The sequence below is a fragment of the Lotus japonicus genome, chromosome 2, assembly GCF_012489685.1.
Source record: "Lotus japonicus ecotype B-129 chromosome 2, LjGifu_v1.2".
NCBI classification, from domain to species: Eukaryota; Viridiplantae; Streptophyta; class Magnoliopsida; order Fabales; family Fabaceae; genus Lotus; species Lotus japonicus.
In genome coordinates, this window is record NC_080042.1 from 31,251,601 (window position 1) to 31,272,618 (window position 21,018).

General features: G+C 38.7%; 1 long non-coding RNA gene across 1 annotated transcript; it reads left to right on the forward strand.

Annotated features, from left to right (window-relative positions):
* Positions 1-17,863: 17,863 nt before the first annotated feature.
* LOC130735339 (uncharacterized) lies at positions 17,864-20,479 on the forward strand. The gene is made up of 3 exons (XR_009018402.1): positions 17,864-18,277; positions 18,516-18,761; positions 19,041-20,479. It is a non-coding gene; the product is annotated as an uncharacterized LOC130735339 (long non-coding RNA).
* Positions 20,480-21,018: the final 539 nt, after the last annotated feature.

Below are 21,018 nucleotides of genomic sequence, written 5' to 3' on the forward strand. Positions count from 1 at the left end.
CAACATTCATAAGATCAGATTATCTGAGTTGGAGGCTCAGAATGTGAAGTGCCTTCTGTCTGTTAATGAAGAGCAGTGGGTATGGCATAGACGGTTAGGGCATGCCAGTATGAGAAAGATTTCTCAGCTGAGCAAGCTAAACCTTGTCAGGGGCTTACCCAATCTGAAGTTCGCTTCAGACGCTCTTTGTGAAGCATGTCAGAAAGGCAAATTCACAAAAGTCCCTTTCAAGGCAAAGAATGTTGTCTCAACCTCAAGGCCGTTAGAACTTCTGCATATCGACCTGTTTGGACCAGTGAAAACTGAGTCTATAGGTGGCAAGAGATATGGGATGGTTATCGTTGATGACTATAGCCGCTGGACATGGGTAAAGTTTCTAACCCGCAAGGATGAGTCTCATGCTGTGTTCTCTACCTTCATTGCTCAAGTGCAAAACGAGAAGGCTTGTAGGATTGTGCGTGTCAGAAGTGACCATGGTGGAGAGTTTGAGAATGACAAGTTTGAGAGTCTGTTTGATTCCTATGGAATTGCACATGATTTCTCTTGTCCCAGAACTCCTCAACAAAACGGTGTTGTTGAGAGGAAGAACAGAACTCTTCAGGAGATGGCTAGAACCATGCTCCAAGAAACTGGCATGGCTAAGCACTTTTGGGCAGAGGCAGTAAATACAGCATGTTACATTCAGAACAGAATCTCTGTGAGACCAATTCTGAATAAGACTCCTTATGAATTGTGGAAGAACATAAAACCCAACATTTCTTATTTTCATCCTTTTGGCTGTGTTTGTTATGTTCTCAATACTAAGGATAGATTGCATAAATTTGATGCTAAGTCTTCTAAGTGTCTATTACTCGGTTACTCTGAGAGATCTAAAGGTTTTAGATTTTATAATACTGATGCTAAGACTATTGAAGAATCTATTCATGTTAGATTTGACGATAAGCTTGACTCTGACCAGTCAAAGCTAGTTGAAAAGTTTGCAGATTTAAGCATTAATGTTTCTGACAAAGGCAAAGCTCCAGAGGAAGCTGAGCCAGAGGAAGATGAACCAGAGGAAGAAGCTGGTCCCTCTAACTCACAAACTCTGAAGAAGAGCAGAATCACTGCAGCTCACCCTAAGGAATTGATTCTGGGCAACAAAGACGAACCAGTCAGAACCAGATCTGCCTTCAGACCCTCTGAAGAGACCTTGCTCAGTCTGAAAGGATTGGTGTCCTTAATTGAACCCAAGTCCATAGATGAAGCTCTTCAGGACAAGGATTGGATTCTGGCCATGGAAGAAGAATTGAATCAATTCTCCAAGAATGATGTTTGGAGCTTAGTGAAGAAGCCTGAGAGTGTCCATGTTATTGGAACGAAATGGGTATTCAGAAACAAGCTGAATGAGAAAGGAGATGTAGTCAGAAACAAGGCAAGGCTAGTTGCTCAAGGCTACAGCCAGCAGGAAGGAATAGACTACACTGAAACATTTGCTCCAGTAGCAAGACTGGAGGCAATCAGACTGTTGATCTCTTTCTCAGTAAATCACAACATAGTTCTACATCAGATGGACGTGAAGAGTGCCTTCCTAAATGGTTATATTTCAGAGGAAGTCTATGTTCATCAACCCCCAGGTTTTGAAGATGAGAAGAAACCAGACCATGTGTTCAAATTGAAGAAATCACTCTACGGTCTGAAGCAAGCTCCCAGAGCATGGTATGAGAGACTTAGCTCATTCCTTCTGGAGAATGAGTTTGTAAGGGGTAAAGTAGATACAACTCTTTTTTGCAAGACTTATAAAGATGATATCTTAATTGTGCAAATTTATGTTGATGATATTATATTTGGTTCTGCTAATCAATCTCTATGCAAAGAATTTTCTGAGATGATGCAGGCTGAATTTGAGATGAGTATGATGGGAGAATTAAAGTACTTTCTGGGAATACAAGTTGATCAAACACCAGAAGGAACATATATCCATCAGAGCAAGTACACTAAAGAACTTCTGAAGAAGTTCAATATGCTGGAATCTACAGTGGCCAAGACTCCAATGCATCCTACATGCATTCTGGAGAAAGAAGATAAAAGTGGTAAAGTATGTCAGAAGCTCTATCGTGGCATGATAGGTTCACTTCTATACTTAACTGCATCTAGGCCAGACATACTATTTAGTGTTCATTTATGTGCTCGATTCCAATCAGATCCAAGGGAAACCCACTTAACTGCTGTTAAGAGGATCCTAAGGTATCTGAAAGGCACCACTAACCTTGGCTTGATGTATAAGAAAACATCAGAGTATAAGCTTTCAGGTTACTGTGATGCTGATTATGCTGGAGATAGAACAGAGAGAAAAAGTACTTCCGGAAATTGTCAATTTCTGGGAAGCAATCTAGTCTCATGGGCAAGCAAGAGGCAATCAACCATTGCACTATCAACTGCAGAGGCAGAATATATCTCAGCAGCAATATGCAGCACTCAGATGCTCTGGATGAAACATCAGCTGGAGGATTATCAGATCCTTGAGAGCAATATCCCAATCTATTGTGATAACACTGCTGCAATCTCATTGAGTAAGAATCCTATCCTGCATTCAAGGGCAAAGCACATTGAGGTAAAGTATCACTTTATTAGAGATTATGTACAGAAGGGCGTACTTCTTCTGAAGTTTGTTGATACTGACCATCAATGGGCAGATATCTTTACAAAGCCCTTAGCAGAGGATAGATTTAATTTTATTCTGAAAAATCTGAACATGGACTTTTGTCCAGAGTGAAGATGGATCAGAACCTCTGACTATGATACTTCTTGATCAGAAGATGTCTAGTCCAGAAGGTAACTCAATCAGAGTGTGTGTACCCACTGGTACTGACTCTGAAGCTGAGACAACAACACGTGTGTCAGTATTTCTGATGCATAGTTCCTTGTGCCCGTGTGACAGTCTGTTATGATTGCGTGTAGATATGCTTCTCTCCTGTGTGTGATTTGTGTATTTTACTGTTACTATCCATCTTTAATTTTCAACCGTTGATCTTAAAGTGCTTTTTGAATCAACAACGGTTATTTGCCAAAACCCACTATACACACACGATCTCTTTCACTTCCGGTTTTTACTCTCGCTCTCTCTGCTTTTTCGAAACCGCTTATCCTCGATTTCTCTCTCGATCTCTCTTCATCTTTCAACCTTTATCTTCTACCTCAAACCTTCAACCACTTCTAAAATGGTGAGACAAACCAGAAGAGCTACTGCAGATGCACCCCAGTTCCCTCACATGGTAGTTGGTCTAGCAACGGGTCAAAGGGGCCCTGAGAATCCGACACAAGATCAAGGTCAAGCTCAAGAGCAGATTGTTCCAATTGCAGAACGGGGCTGTGCCGTTCACTGCGTATATCCTCCTGAGGAACTCCAAGTCCTGGCAGAATGGAGATTCAACCTCGACAACCTGGCTACAAATGGGTATGATCTTCGTCCTGAAGTCCAAGCTCAAGGTTGGGGAAATTACTTCAACAGACTTCGAGGACCGGTGTATGAGAAACTGGTAAAGGAATTCTGGAAGCACGCCGACTGCGATGATACTCAGGTGGTATCTCACATTCTTGGAAGAAAGATCATCATCACTGAGAAGTCATTCGTGAATCTGCTGGGTGCAGATACTGCTTTTGGGTATCGTTTCCAACTCACGGAATCGAAGCTGAAACCCAGCACCAAGGATACAATCAACCAGGCCCTGTACACCACTTACAAACCGGGCAAGACGACTTACAAGGTGATGGACCTTCACCCCAAGCTCAGGATCTGGCACAAGATCCTGCTCCACTGCATAAACCAGAGACCGAAGGGCAGTTCTCCAGACTACATCAACTTCAACCAGAAGGTGATGTTGTTCTTCATCCAAGACCAGAAGAAGATCTGCCTTCCTTACTTCCTGTTCTCCTACTTGAAGGAATGCATCCGGAAGTCTCGCACCACTGCCTCCATCAAGTCAGCAATCAAATATATCCCCTTTGGGAGACTGCTCTCAGACTTTCTCATTGAAAGCAACCTGGTGCAAGATCTGGTCAATGCTGGATGTGTAGAGGATCTGAGCACCATTGTCAGTGATGTCTTCACTGCAAATTCTCTGAAGAAGATGGGTTTGGTCCAGAAGAAGATTGCTCCTTCTCATGAAGACACATCTTCTGATATCAGAAGCAGAAGGATGCCTCTGACTGACTACCCTCTGTGGACACAGGCAGACAATCCTGACGCCATCAGGTGCTATGTTGAAGACCTAAGGGCTCAAGGATTCGAAATTGATCTTGATGATTTCGTCAGCAGACTACCGCCAGCTCCAGAGTTTCCTTCTCCTCCCAAGAAGAAAGTTCAGAGGAAGATGGTTCTGGAAGAATCCTTTGAGGAATCAGATGTCCCTCTGATCAAAAAGAAGAAGAGAAAGCCTGATGATGGTGATGATAGTGATAATGAGGATGGTCCTCCTAAGAAGAAGAAGAAGCAGGTTAGAATCGTGGTGAAGCCTACTCGGGTGGAACCAGCTGCTGAAGTGGTCAGACGAACTGAACCTCCTGCCAGAGTGACTAGATCATCAGCACATTCAAGTAAGTCTGCACTTGCTTCTGATGATGATTTGAATTTATTTGATGCACTCCCTATATCTGCCATGCTCAAACACTCCTCAAATCCCCTCACTCCTATTCCTGAATCCCAACCGGCTGCTCCAACCACCTCTCCACCACTTTCCCCAAGATCTTCCTTCTTTCAACCTTCCCCTACTGAAGCACCTCTCTGGAATTTGCTTCAGAACCAACCCTCTAGGTCAGAAGAACCAACCTCTCTCATTACCATCCCGTACGACCCATTATCTTCTGAACCCATCATCCATGAACAACCAGAGCCCAACCAAACAGAACCACAACCCAGAACGTCTGATCACTCTGTTCCCAGAGCATCAGCACGTCCTGCTGCCAGAACCACGGATACAGACTCTTCCACAGCCTATACACCTGTATCCTTCCCAACCCATGTTGCTGATTCTTCTCCCTCCAATAACTCTGAATCCATTAGAAAATTCATGGAGGTCAGAAAAGAAAAGGTGTCTACCCTAGAAGAGTATTATCTCACTTGTCCAAGCCCTAGGAGATATCCTGGCCCTAGACCTGAACGTCTAGTTGACCCAGATGAACCTATCTTGGCCAATCCTTTACAAGAGGCAGACCCTTTGGCTCAACAAGCTCACCCTGTCCCTGACCAACAAGAGCCTATTCAACCAGAACCTGAACCCGAACATTCAGTGTCTAACCAATCCTCGGTTAGATCACCCCATCCTCTGGTTGAAATTTCAGACCCTCACCTTGGAACCTCTGAACCCAATGCTCAAATGATTAACATTGGTTCTCCACAAGGTGTCTCTGAAGCTCATAGCAGCAATCACCCAGCCTCTCCTGAAACCAACCTCTCCATAATTCCCTATACTCACCTCCAACCCACATCTCTCTCTGAGTGCATCAATATTTTCTATCATGAAGCCTCTTTGAGGCTCCGCAATGTGCACGGTCAGACTGACCTCAGTGAGAATGCTGAACGTGTGGCTGATGAGTGGAACAATCTGGGCACTTGGCTAGTGGCTCAAGTTCCAATTATGATGCAGCTCCTGCATGTAGAAGGAAGTCAGAGCATTGAGGCTGCTAAGCAAAGGTTTGCTCGAAGGGTGGCTCTTCATGAACAAGAACAGAGAAATAAGCTTCTTGAAGCTATTGAAGAAGCCAAGAGAAAGAAGGCTCAAGCAGAAGAAGCTGCACGTCTAGCAGCAGCTCAAGCTGAACAAGCCAGACTAGAGGCAGAACGACTTGAAGCTGAGGCTGAAGCTCTTAGATGCCAAGCACTTGCACCAGTAGTGTTTACTCCTGATGCTTATGCTTCCATTCCAGATCCTCAAGCTGCTCAGAATGTTCCTTCCAGTTCTACTCAGTCCAGCTCATCCAGACTCGACATCATGGAACAGCGTCTTGACATTCATGAATCCATGCTGATTGAGATGAAGCACATGATGATGGAACTTCTGCGACGCACTGATAAACCTTAGTTTTTAGGATCTCTTCGTTTTTCCTTTTCTTTAACTTTGTTTTATTTTTTGTTAAACTCTGTTTCTTCTTATTTATTTATTCTACTTTGTTCGTTTGTGATTATATATGCATATCTATATATATTTATGTCACATATGTTTGCAAAAATCTTTTTATTAATCATATCTGTGTGTTTACATCATACATTCCTTCCCTAAAAGTCTAGAATGGAGGATCTCTCCTCATTCTTCTGCACTCCTGGCGCTGCTCTGACCTATCCTTCTCTAGACGCTCCAGTACATGCTGGATGTTGTTGAGCCTGTTCTTTAGCTCGTCCCTCTCCAGAATCTCTTCTGAAGTCTTGAGCTTCTCTTCCAAACTCCTTTTTTCTTCCAGCAGCTTGAGTTCAAGCCGGCTGAGTTCTTGCACCTCCTCCACGAAGGCAAAAAATTCCTTCAGGTCTCTCTCCAACTCTGGACGCAGGTCCTCTTCCAGCAGTGTCCGTGTTAGCTCCGAGATGGTCGTTGTACCCTCTGGATGCCTGATGTTCAGGAACAAGTCCTCTTCAAAGGCCTTCTTCCTCAGCTCTTCTAGTGCTACGATGTATGATGCCATTTTTTTTTTCTCTTACTGAAAATTGTTCGAGGTGTGAAGCTTACCTTTCTCTCCAACGCTTTATATAGGCTTCACTTTCTCTCTGAAAGTTAATGCTCCTACAGTTTCTCAAGGTTAAGTTCTTGGTAACTGACCCTTCTTTTTACTCCCTTGACCGGTGGTAAACGTTCTTCTCTTGCATTAACTCTTCTATTTATTTCGCCTAACTCTGATTCTTGCATCGTTTTCTTTTTCTTTAAACTTAGACCTTCTCTAAGGGGGAGTACCTTGTACTTCAAGCTAAGTTTTTCACACCCCAAGCTTTTTGCTTATGACAAAAAGGGGGAGTAAACCCAGTTTTTGATGTGTAAGATGTGTTAGTGTGATTTATTTTTCTTTTGGAGAATTTAAGAGTTCCACCTTCATGACCATAGATGTGTCACTGGGCAAATACAAGGAATACATTTCACTTCTTCTGAAGTGATTCTAAGTTGACTCTGATACCCAAGACTCTGATACCTTGTCCGTGACTCTGATTACTTATGCGCTCTGATTATTCGTTTTTCATCTATGTCATAAGTTTTTCACTCTGAACTCTTATATCATTTAGCTCAGAATCTAGACTTTACTAACGTTTTCATCAAGTATTAGATTCAGGGGGAGCTAAGCTCAGAATCAAGCAGTGACTTGAATTCAGAATGAGCAAGATAAACTATTCACATCAGGATAAGTCTTATTCTATATCTCTAAACTCTGAGTGAATTCAGTTTAATGTTTAAGAATTGTTCATCAAAAATCTTAGTTTTGTCATCATCAAAAAGGGGGAGATTGTAAGATCAAGTTTTGATCTAGTAGTACAACTCTATGTTTTGATGATTACAAGTTAACCCTTTGATATGAACAATTGTGGTACTCTAACGTGTTTTTCTGAGTGTGCTATTTACAGGCTCTGACCTCAACTCAATCTCACACAAATCAGAAGCACTGTGCTTAAAGAGTGAACCAAGCAACGCTTTCGCATTCACCATGTTCAGTATGAACAGTGGAAAAGCTTCAGAAGTTCTGAAGTTACACAAACTCTGATGTGGACTCAGTCACTAAAGGCTCTGAAGATCCAGAAGTTCTGATAACCAAGAAACACTGAAGGTTCAGATGTTCTGATGGTGTAGAAGACTCTGAAGTTGCAGAAGCTGAATAGTGGAAACTCTGAAGTCCAGAAGCAAGAAACTCTGAAGGCCATGTTCTTCCCTTTGAGTTCAGAATCAGAAGATACAATGGTCAGAGGATCTGGGCTTTCCCTCTGACTCTGATCAACCGGCTTCACAAGTTCCAATATGAAGTATTCCCCTGATCAGAAGTCTCCTAGGTTTAAAGGTCAAGTCGCTATCCAAGTACAAAAGCAACTGTACCTCCCTGACGACCTACCTAACGTTGTCAGCCACAACAGAAGCTGGATTTTTCAGAACTGCCCTCCAACGGTAGCATTTCCCATGCATCGCTCAACCCTAATCCTTGGAGTATATATAGAGGCTGAAGACTGAAAGAAACGGCTAGAAGCATTCACATACGCGCAAGACAATCTTAAATTCTTCTAAGTTTTCTTTCATCCGAAATTCATTGAGTTTACTATTAGCTTTTTAGAAGCAAATCTCTTGTAAACAATTCTTTGATAAACAGTTTGTTTAGTTCCTTTAAGAGATCAAGGTTGATCGGATCCTAGAGAAGACTAAGAGAGTGAATCTTAGTGTGAGCTAAGTCAGTGTAATTGTTAGTCACTTGTAGGTTTCAAGTGCAGTTGTAACTCTTACATGATTAGTGGATTGCCTTCATTCTAAGAAGGAAGAAATCACCTTAACGGGTGGACTGGAGTAGCTTGAGTGATTTATCAAGTGAACCAGGATAAAATCCTTGTGTGCTTTTCTATCTCTTATCTTTAGCACTTAAGTTCTCGAAAGATTTGTCAAAATCTTAAAGGTGGAAGTTTTATACTGAAAACGTTATTCAAACCCCCCCTTTCTACCGTTTTTCATACCTTCATCAGGACTACCTCCCTATGTGAAGGCATTAACTCATTTATTAAGAGGTATGTGCAGTGCAAAAATAGCATCCTTGATTTCATTTATAACTTTGAGAGAGCTGTGGAGGAGTATAGGCATAATGAGTTAGCCTCTGATTTCAAGTCAAGTTATGGTGAGCCTGTCTTGATTACTGCTTTGAGTCACATTGAACAAGGAGCAGCAAAGTTGTTGACATTGAATATGTTTAGGGAAGTGAGACATATGATTAAACAAGCACTTAACCTTAATCTTGTTGAACGATCAGAGATTGGTACCACAGTGATGATAAAGTTTAGCATTTGTCGTCATCCAAACACTCAGTTCTTGGTCATTTATGACAAGAATCAGAACATGTTTAATTGTGATTGTGGGTTTTCTGAATATGTTGGCATACCTTGTTCTCACATTATATGTGCTATGAGAACTGAGAACATGAATGAATTCCCTGCTAGTCTTGTTTCTAAAAGGTGGCTGAAGACTTCAAAGGCTGATTCATTACAATCTATCCCTGCTATGGAGGTTGATACTGATAGAATGAAAACGCTGCGTAGAGGTGCAATTTCTGCTGCATGCAACTTTCTGAGTGAATATGGTGCTAATGACTCTTCTGATTTCTCAAATGTTATCGAGGACATATACAAGTTTGTCATGAAATTTCAGAAACGTCGCCATCCCAATTCTGCTGCAACCAATTTATTTGTCATTGGTGACCCAGCTGTTGTCAAAACAAAGGGCGCTCCACGGAAGAAGAAGTATAAGAAGACGAAAAGGCTATGCTCTAATTGCAGAAAGGGTGGCCACACAATCAGGACATGTCCTACATTATTTGAGGGTAATGAAGTTGGAGAAAGTTTTGCAGATGCTGAAGAAGATGAAGATTCATCTGTTGAAATTGATGGTGATAACACTGCTGATACTGTAAGTTGTTTGTATAATTTTTGTATTGGATTATTTTGCAGCCAATTACCATGTGTATGACATTAATATTTTAAATTGTATACAGCATGTGCCATCATTAGGAGGAGATAATGGAGGGCCCAGTTCAATGAGTACAGTCAAAGCCAAAAGAAAGGCATGTTATATGTCATATTTACTATGTTGTATAAATTTGAGTGGCATGTTCTGTTGTAAAATTGTTGTTTATGGTTTATATTTGGCTGTGAATTTTAGGTGGGAGATAGAAGAACCCAAAAGGATGTTAAACGCAACACTGGAAGTTCCCAAGCTATGGTGTCACCAACTATTGAGCAACCTCAAGCTGATATTGAAGCCCGTCCAATGAGTTTCCCTAGTGGGTTCAATAAGTTTCCCCAATTCCCTGCGAGCCAGATTTTACAATCTTTCCATCCTTTTGCTTCATACTAGCAATCGCCTTATGGCACTCAGTAGAAGACTGAATATTGGATGTGGCTCTGAATTTTGCTTGGAATTTCTATTGCATTGTGTTGCTTAAACCATTAATGGACCTGTTTTTTTTTATGTAATTTTTGCTGGGAACTAATATGGCTATGTTATTGAAGTCCTGGCTGATTTTGAAGAATTTTTTTTTTTATGAAGTCTTGAACTTATTATGATTGAATGTTGGACCAATGAATTTTATTGCCGAATTATTAACTCATAGTTTTTGAGTTCTTTCATATTTGGACCATGCTTAGTTTCAAATATTTCAGGTACCATCTTTGTGCCATATTTATGCAATCCAGTACTTGTATAAAAAAGACCAATTTTATAGTTTGTTCGCAATAATCTGTACAAAATGGGTTAAAAAAAGAAGAACATGAGATTTGAACCAGGGACATGTAGAACCAACAGGAGGTTATTTACCACTAGGATACCACTCATTATTACTAACAAAAGTTAAATAGTATATTTAATACGGTTAATGCGGTTTGGTTGCTATTCAGTGGTTAACCAAATAAAAAAATAATTAAAAACTGATTATACGAGGATTCGAACCTAGGACATGTGGGAAATATAGGATGTTATTAACCACTGAGCTAGAAGTAATTATTGATATGAAACTGTAAACATATATATTTAATTGAGTTAATGCGAGTATTTAATTGAGTTAAGATTAATAAACTTAAACTTAAGCTCGTGCGAGACTCTTATTGCTCCGCCGATCTCCATAATCAGGTCAAACTTAAACTTAAGTAAGACCGAAGCTTCATATTAGGTCTTTATCCGTCTTAAGCTTTGTTGAGACTCTTATTGCTCCGCCGCTCTCCATATTAGGTCAAACTTAAACTTAAGTAAGACCGAAGCTTCATATTAGGCCTTTATCCGTTTTAAGCTTTGCCGAGACTCTTATTGCTCCGCCGCTCTCCATATTAGGTCAAACTTAAACTTAAGTAAGAACGAAGGTTCATATTAGGTCTTTATCCGTCTTAAGCTTTGCCGAGACTCTTATTGCTCTGCTGCTCTCCATATTAGGTCAAACTTAAACTTAAGTAAGGCCGAAGCTTCATATTAGGTCTTTATTCGTCTTAAGCTTTGCCGAGACTCTTATTGCTCCGCCGCTCTCCATATTAGGTCAAACTTAAACTTAAGTAAGACCGAAGCTTCATATTAGGCCTTTATCCGTTTTAAGCTTTGCCGAGACTCTTATTGCTCCGCCGCTCTCCATATTAGGTCAAACTTAAACTTAAGTAAGACCGAAGCTTCATATTAGGCCTTTATCCGTTTTAAGCTTTGCCGAGACTCTTATTGCTCCGTCGCTCTCCATATTAGGTCAAACTTAAACTTAAGTAAGACCGAAGCTTCATATTAGGTCTTTATCCGTCTTAAGCTTTGCTGAGACTCTTATTGCTCTGCCGCTCTCCATATTAGTTCAAACTTAAACTTAAGTAAGACCGAAGCTTCATATTAGGTCTTTATCCGTCTTAAGCTTTGCCGAGACTCTTATTGCTCCGCCGCTCTCCATATTAGATCAAACTTAAACTTACCGAAGCTTCATATTAGGCCTTTATCCGTTTTAAGCTTTGTCGAGACTCTTATTGCTCCGCCGCTCTCCATATTAGGTCAAACTTAAACTTAAGTAAGACCGAAGCTTCATATTAGGCCTTTATCCGTCTTAAGCTCGGGCGAGACTCTTATTGCTCCGCCGCTCTCCATATTTGGTCAAACTTAAACTTAAGTAAGACCGAAGCTTCTTATTAGGCCTTTATCCGTTTTAAGCTTTGCCGAGACTCTTATTGCTCCGCCACTCTCCATATTAGGTCAAACTTAAACTTAAGTAAGACCGAAGCTTCATATTAGGCCTTTATCCGTTTTAAGCTTTGCCGAGACTCTTATTGCTCCGCCGCTCTCCATATTAGGTCAAACTTAAACTTAAGTAAGACCGAAGCTTCATATTAGGTCTTTATCCGTCTTAAGCTTTGCCGAGACTCTTATTGCTCTGCCGCTCTCCATATTAGGTCAAACTTAAACTTAAGTAAGACCGAAGCTTCATATTAGGTCTTTATCCGTCTTAAGCTTTGCCGAGACTCTCATTGCTCCGCCGCTCTCCATATTAGGTCAAACTTAAACTTAACTAAGACCGAAGCTTCATATTAGGCCTTCATCCGTCTTAAGCTCGTGCGAGACTCTTATTGCTCCGCCTCTCTCCATATTAGGTCAAACTTAAGCTTAAGTAAGACCGAAGCTTCATATTAGGTCTTTATCCGTCTTAAGCTTTGCCGAGACTCTTATTGCTCCGCGGCTCTCCATATTAGGTCAAACTTAAGCTTGTACCATTAAATAATATTTATATAGTATTTATTAATAAATAATGTTAATAAATAATTTTTATACCTATTTATAAATATTATTTCTAAAATAAGTTAAATATAAAAAATTTAAAAAATTTAACTTCCTAACCCTTGTGCCATAAAGCTTCGAAAATGGAAGGTGAGGAGATGGTGAAATTAAGCACTTTCGGTGGCTCCAAAATTGGAATATGGAGAGGCCGCATGCTTGATAGGGTTATGAGAGGGGGAGTAATTAGGAAAATTGATTTCAGCTTTGTTGTTTGAGCTTCCAGCCTCAAAACTCGTAAAGGGGTTTGGGGTTTCAATCAATTCCCCCTAGTACTATAAAATTGCTTCAATTATGAATGGGATTCAGAGTCTAACAAGCAGTGGAAGATTTACGGTCCAAAATCATCTGATTGATGTCTACCATGAAAACGAAAGAAGCCCCAGTTGTTCGACGAAGCCACCAGAAGCGAAATCGTCGAGAAGTGGATTGCATCTCCGTCAATTCGCCGAACTTGGATTTCACCGTCCCAAATCAGAACGCTAACCCTTCTTTGGTACTCATATCTTCGAGGTAATCATTGTTACTCATCTAAAACTATGTTTCTTTTCTATCGTGTTTATTTATTAGGTTTCGTAGGTTTTTGACATTCATATCTTATTTGCAGTAATCAAGATTCAGGGCTGCAGCTGAACATGAATCTTCCATATTATGGTGATCATCAAGAAGATGACAAGAAAAAAAAGGTATGTTTTGAAGTAAAATGAATTACTTTTCACTTAAATCGCTTAAATTGCTCCAGTTGAATTTTCCGTATCTTATTCCCTTGCTTACCTTAGTAGTATGCCAAATTAAACTTGATATAATGGATTCAAATTAGGAAACCCTTGAATCCCTGCTTAAATTACAGCTGTGAAACCTATTCTGGCTAAAGGCTTAATTTTTTTTTATATATTTTACAATGCAGGGAGAGGTTAATGAAGAGAAATTTAATACGTTGGAGGCAAACATGGAAGCTATTATGGCTAGTATTGGGTGGTTGACACAGACAATGATAAAGTCCAAATGTGTCCAGATTCTTCCCACAGAAGGAACACAGTTAGATCCATCTTCATCAGTTGAACCAATTCCTGAAGCGATAGAGAAAATCATGCAAAAGTTTGTTGCACCAACGGTTGAACTCCCAACACCTATTGCTGACCTACCAACACCAAATACTGAAATCCAAACTGAAACCATTGAGATCGCACCAACATCTACAGAAAATCACAGTTCACTTGTTAGGAAGCTTTTCAGCCCACCTGTTACGACACAGGACACAAATCCAGGAAACCAAATTAGCAATGATGACTTTCAATCCCCCAAAAACCTGAAAATAGTTACCCCTCATTATGTTCCACCGGTAAGTTATGTTTTTTCAAAGATTGAGGTTGATAATTTCACAAGATTGAAACTTGCTGTGGACCTTGTTCTCCATTCACATAATTTGCTTCAAGGAGTTATGCTATCAAAATCATTGGTGTACTACAACAGGATATCAGAAGCTGGAAACAAGAAGAAAGGGGTGCCAAAAACTTGCTGATTTTGTAATCTTGGTTATTGTTAGACACAATCTATGTTTTTTATTCTGTGCTTTATCTTTGTGTATGCGCAAACGTGGACGCATTGAATCCTTTTTCAGGGCACTTGTAGTTGCCAAATTTTGTTGATCAGGTTAAGGCACTAGTTGCCAAATTTTGCTTGTTAAGGCGCTTGTTTGCCAAATTTTGCGGGTTAAGGCACTAGTTTGCCAAATTTTGTGGGCAAGGCATTGCCTTGTGCTTTTATAAATTTTTATGCGTTGGTTGTCTTATATCATGTTTATTAGATCATGTTTTCTTCAAATGCAATAATAGCTATAGCATAAACAAGAACACAAGAGCGAAACTTAGTATTATATTTGGACCATTTTCTATTGAAAATAGAAACATGATTCATAGCAATAGAAAGATCAACCTAACTTAGACAAGAGCAACCTTATTTGGACCCATTTTCACTTAAAAACAGTTGAAAACATGTTTCATAGCAATAGTAACATCTTTTGTCATAGTAAATCATAGTCAAGTTTGACAAGAGCACTACTTACTCACTATTTTATTTGGACCATTTTTCACTTAATATAGCAAATGTTCTTGGTTCTTTTGTATGCTCTTTTGTCATAGTTTTATCATAGTAATTTTTGGAGTTCACTTTTAGGTTTCTCATCATCTACTTACATAGTTTCATTAAATTACTATGTGGACTAAAAATGTAAATTTAGATAAGTTAATATTTTAAAAAGAGTACTCATGTGAGCACTTCTCATAAAAGAGTTAATAATTCAAAAAGAGTACACATACATGTGACCACTTCTCATAAAAGGTTTTACATATCCAAGCTTGTGTAAATCACTTAAACAAAATAAGTAGCACAGCAACTACTACAGAGGCAACAACAATGATGAAATACATTTGTTCCCTTCTCTTGTAGTCAGAGATCAAAGCTTCTGCCCTCTTTAATCCTTCAAAGCAATCATCAACTTGACCAGGAGTCAGAGCAGCAGCCATGGGGGCTTCAACAACTTGCCCATGCCCAGGGGGATCTAGCCAATCATAATACCCACAAGCCTGCGTATATTTAAGTTCATAAGTTATAAATTCCTTGTTGTCAACTGAATACATAACAAAAACTCCCTATTTACCTTCAAAGGACATTGAAAATATCTTCGTCCATAATTACTACTAGACCATGAAGTCTTTAGGGCTGGGGTAAGGCCGCAAGTACAGAGCCTTCCATCAGCAATCTCATTTCTTCTTTGTGTCGAAGAGAATGATTGAGATACCATATATTATACACTACAGAAATATACTAATATGTCAATATTTGAAACCTTAATAACATATAAAGACATTGATTAACTAAGATCCATAAAACACCAAGTTGCACAAAACATATCCAAAAAGGTCTAACAAGCCAGGGGCATCAAGCCAGTCCAAAAGTTGCACAAAACAAAGGCAAAACATACAAGGTCCAAACTGAAAACATTAATAGGAAATCAACAAAACATGAAACTCACTACGGCTGCCCACGGGTAATGCTAACATTAACCAAATTGTTGTGAGTGCTAACTGCCCTAAACTGCACAACATCCCTATACTTCAACTCATGATCCTTCACATATTGATACCAATCCTTTGCAATGTGGATTGGAGTATCAATCTTCCTTGGATTCCTTCTTTTCAGCAGACAACTATAAGTTCTACCCCTAGGGGTTTGTAGAACGATATTCTCCCAGTTTGCCCTAATATGATTCTCCACATACAACTTAGGCAATGCCTGAAAATAAAAAAAATAAACATTGTATTAGATTGTAAGATATCACATACAACAAATGAAATTTTAAAAACAAGTAGCACTACAATTTAAAAATAAGTACTTACCATTGCCTGGCCTCCACCAGAATCAGAGCTGCTAATGACCTTATCAAAATTATGAATAACCTCTCCACACCATCCTCCTCCTCACCATCACTCAATTGCATAATTCCATCATCCTCCTCCTCATCACTTAATTGCACAATTCCATCATCCTCCTCATCATCACTTGATATCATAATTACATCATTCTCTTCAATGTTATCCACATCCATAAACTGCCCACCAACATCAGCTACTGGAATCTCCCCACCAACATCAGCCACTAGAACTGGAACTTCCACACCATCTTCATCCTTATCACAAACATCAGCCACTGGAACTGCAACTTCCCCACCAACTTCAACCTTACCACCGACATCAGCCACTGGAACTTCCCCACCAACTTCATCCTTATCACCAACATCAGACACAACCACCTCTTCACCATTCTTACCTGAACTCCCAACATCAGGTTGCCTTACAGAAGGGCCAGCACCATAGCTTATTTGAAATATCCTGATAGAAAACTTGTTATTTCCACAATAGGAGAAATCTACCCAATGATTTCGTTTCAAATCATACCTTTTTACAAACTTGTCCACAACATCAATGAGCAAACCTCCATTATTACCCACAACCAACTAAAAGGTGAAATCCCCCCTACAGGATCCCTAACCACAACATGATTTCCTAGCATAGATTTGTATTGTGCAATAAACTCTAATGGAACTTCCACGTCATCCTAATGTTTTTCCAATAAAACTTATTAAAATTGATGTTTAAACCATATAACTATACCAACACAAATGGAAGGAGCTAAAAATTACCAGGTTTAACTTTATCACAGTATTGAAACCAGGTGTGTAAGGGCCATAAGCACTTGTTTGACTCATCTCTTCAAAAACACAAATAATCAGTTCAAAGCACAGATTAAGAATGTGAACACAGACATTTAAAATTCAATATCAACTTAAAAATATGGTTCAATCCCACCAAAAAAGAACACTCATGTGATAAACAAGGTTCCATAACAAATCTACAGACCATAAATAACATAAAAATCAAACCTTTAATGTAGACAAAGAAAGGGGAACGACATGCATGTGATATACAAGGTTGATTTTCAAATCTACAGCCTATTCGGAATCATTGTGATTATAACTTATGAAAAATAACCGTAAACATCAAAACATCAATACTTTAACTCAGACAAAGATATGAGAACGATATCAGAACACAAACCCTGAGAAAAAAACCATTCTTTCATTAAGATCCAAACCCCAGAAGAGGATACTCGAAGATCAAAACTACGAAAAGAAAAGATGAAGAACATATCGTGATGTTGAAATCGCGAAGATCGCCGACGCCTTCTTCTCTCACGTTGTCGCGTTCCAACGTCGATCACTCTCGTCGTCTCCGCCACTCAGCCTCTTACACTTCTCTTTCTCTGGTATGTTATGCTTTGGGAAGGATGAAGATGATGTTGAGAAATGATGAAAATAATGAAGTGTATCAGTTATCAAAGCAGAGGGAACATCAATAGTCACATCAATTCAAATGAGGGAATTACTTTTACTGTGGTAAATAATTAACTGAGGGACCTGTTAGCAAATTAATAAATATTTTATTCTTATAAAACCATATTTTCTGAAAATCATTTCCTATTATTTTAATTCATTTCAGAAAAAAAGAAAAGTCAACTCATTTAATACATATCACATTCTTACTGGTCCAACTATGCGGAGGTACCACACCTGCAATTGGGAGGAGGCACCACAAAAGGGACCATATACTAAATAATGAGTTATAAGTCTATCTAGGAGAATAGAAATATAACAAAATATTAATTGATTGCATGATTGAAGGCTTTAAATTTACTTTTAAGCTTGTAGGTCCCATATCTGTTGTAAAGTTTTCCATTTCTCCATCTAGATTATCAAGATAATTTAAGGATATTTTTTTATTCTACAAATTCTACAATGATACAAAGAATTAGGATTGACCAGTGTCTTTTGTCAAAAATTGATGGATAGCTTGATGAGTGCTTAGTAAGATAATTCTCCCAGATTTAGCAGCTTAAATATTTTTCTTGTATCTATTCTAAGGCTGCAGATGCAGAATTTTCAAGTCACAATTTTTTTTAACATGACATGTACTGGTTTGAATGTTCTGTGATAGAGGGTTACTTGCTTTCAATTTTCCACAAGTGCATCTCTACTGACAAAATCAACAAAGCCTCCACAGCTTAAGATGGCTGTTGACTGTGAAGATGATGTGATAAGAATGAGAGCTGAGTGGTTACACAGAACTTATGGGAGAAATTTTCCTTCAGCTCATGAGGTTCATGTAGAAAACGCCAGGCTCGGCCACCAGAAATAAAACATTGACTCATTCTTCCTGAACTTGAAGAGACTTCCTTTGGTAAATTACAAGATACATTGCCTTTTCCTTACATTTGATTTTATGTATTGCATTACTTTTTAAACTTATAAAAAGTTTTTTTATGATAATTAAGTTAGACTATTGTATATGGTCACTTTTTTCCTTTTCCCAATAACTCTGTTAAGCACAAATGCCTCTAATTCATTTCTCTTTTAAGTAACTAGATATCCTGCTGTACTTTTGGGTGTCTGCAAATTATGACTTATACTTTGCGCAGGTAGGCGTAATTATATTACCAAGAAAGTATATCATGGGGCAGGTAGATGAAAGAGCATTCAAAACGTTGGTTATTCTGATATCTGCGGCTTTATGTATTTTAGTCATCGGATGTGTTTGCATTTTGATATTGACAAACGGAGTGTCAAAGGAAATGAATCTAAGCAGAATTGATCAGACAACTGGAAGCAAGAAGGAAGGTAGAGGCATCATGCAACTACAAAAGTCAATTCCTTGCCAACATGAGGTTGGTTTTTCAAGTTCAGTTTTGGTGATACATAGAAAAATTTATCCATCAGCTGATCAATGGCTTGAGCCTTGAAGGAATCTGAGCAACTAAATTTACATATGTTATGATTTCAAAATAACTGGTTGAGTTTGAAACATCTTGACTGATTCGCTAGAAACTAGAGCCTGTTCATAAAGCTGGACACAAACTACTCTATCTTTCCATTTAATATGATATTTCATTTGAGCTTTAACAAATGTGCTTCATGGTTTTCTTTTTCTTGTGTGTTACTTACAGTCATGAACTAAGGACACCTATGGAAGCAGTAATTGGGTTGTTTGACATCCGTATATCTGATGATTGTCTCACAAATGAACAATATTCAACAGTTACCCAAATAAGAAAATGCTCAACCGCCTTGCTCCGTCTTCTTAACAATATTTTGGATCTGAGCAAGTTGAGATTACGCTAAGTTTTTTGTTCAAGAATATTAGAAAACAAATTCTAAGTTTCTTTTCCACTGTTATAATACTGCATTTCTGCCAAAAAGCCTCCTAATGTTTATAGAATTTAGGTGGAATCCGGAAAATTGGTCCTTTGCAGAATTTGACTTGGGGCGGGAACTTGAAGGGATGGTAGATATGTTCTCTGTGCAATGCATTAACCACAATATAGCGATTTTAATTTCGCTGAGAAGTGAATGGTTAGAAGTTCTTTTAACAACTTTCTAATGCATGACCTCTATCTACGTATGCATTTTATACAATTCTCTATAGCTGTATCTTAGTCTTTTTATCATCTAATATCATCATTTTGCTTTGTTGTTTCATTTCCAGAGTGTAGCAAAGTGTATATGCACTTCTATGAGCAAGTGATTTAACTATTTCATGGCACAAGAAATTTGGACCCCCGTAAAATTGCAATTAGATTCAGGAGTTGTCGGCAAGGAATGCTTCAAATTTAGGCTAGGAATAGGATCGTGATTTTCACCTTGGCAATACATATAGGCAAGCTAAATCATTTGCTGATTTCATAAGAACTAAGAAAAGATGGGAAGTAAAAGCAGTGAGGGAGATTTTGGAGAGGGAGTCTTCATAAGTAAGGAATGATGCAGGAATGTAGAAGGAATAAAACTAAACCAAAGCATCGAGATTTCTCATACTACCTATTTTTGCTTTCAATCTATTAACACCAGTATTTATGACTTGGCTAAATGAAAACTAACTGTTTATGTAGGGACTATTCCAAGGCAAAACAAAAAGTTTTGATGTGGAAAAAGCTCTTTTGGGAAAATCTGTACATGGTTTTGAAGAAGCAATATCCATGGTATCTTATGGCTTTGGGGATATAGAAGATCTTTATACAAAATCCAGCACAAGAAATATAATCTTAAATTGTAGATCCAATTTTAGCATGAGTTAGTTTTGATGCAACTGGTAGGGGATCTTAATTGGTTTATCATGTAATTGACATTTTGGGTTTTCACAGAGTTAATCATCTAGGGTATAATTGCTTATATAGTTTTATTGCTAGATTGTCTTGAATAGCTATTCTTAATTGAAATTTGAAAGATTTTTGTGTTAACGCATAATTCTAGCTTATAACTAAATGAAATGCCTTGAGCAGTACTACTTATTGGCATAACATGTCATATATGTCCCACTCTTATGATTTCTTAGAGTTTTTCATTATCCTGTTTGACTTTCATGACATCATGAATATCAATGCACATCAAATACATTCATTTTTATCATTAACTATTTATCTCAATGATGCTTCCTTCAAATCATAAAGAAACTTTTTCAATTTGATTATGGTATGAACACTTGTGTCTCTTTTTGCCACAGAGGGATGTTATCTCATTGACTAATATGATCACAGGTTACTCTCAAGCAGGCCATTTTTCAGAGGCACTTGTTAGGGTATCAGCGCAATGCGGAAGCACAGGATCGAGATAATTGAGAATTATAGAGAAGTAAAAGTAAAGTGGCAAGAAAAAGAACACACAAGATTTACGTGGAAAAACCCTCCCAATGTGAGATGTAAAAAACCACGGGCGATCACGAGCAAAGTTTCACTATGTAAAAGGGAGAGTACAACAAATCCTCTTATAGAAATGAGGACAAAGAGAAATATTTTTCTCACAAAATAACTCTCTCAAATGAAACTAGAATTCTCACCAAAAACCAAATGACACAGAACAAGTGTGCCAATGTTTCTTTGAATCCTCTCTCGTGTATATGCACTCTATGTGTGATGCTTCTGAAGCCTTGTC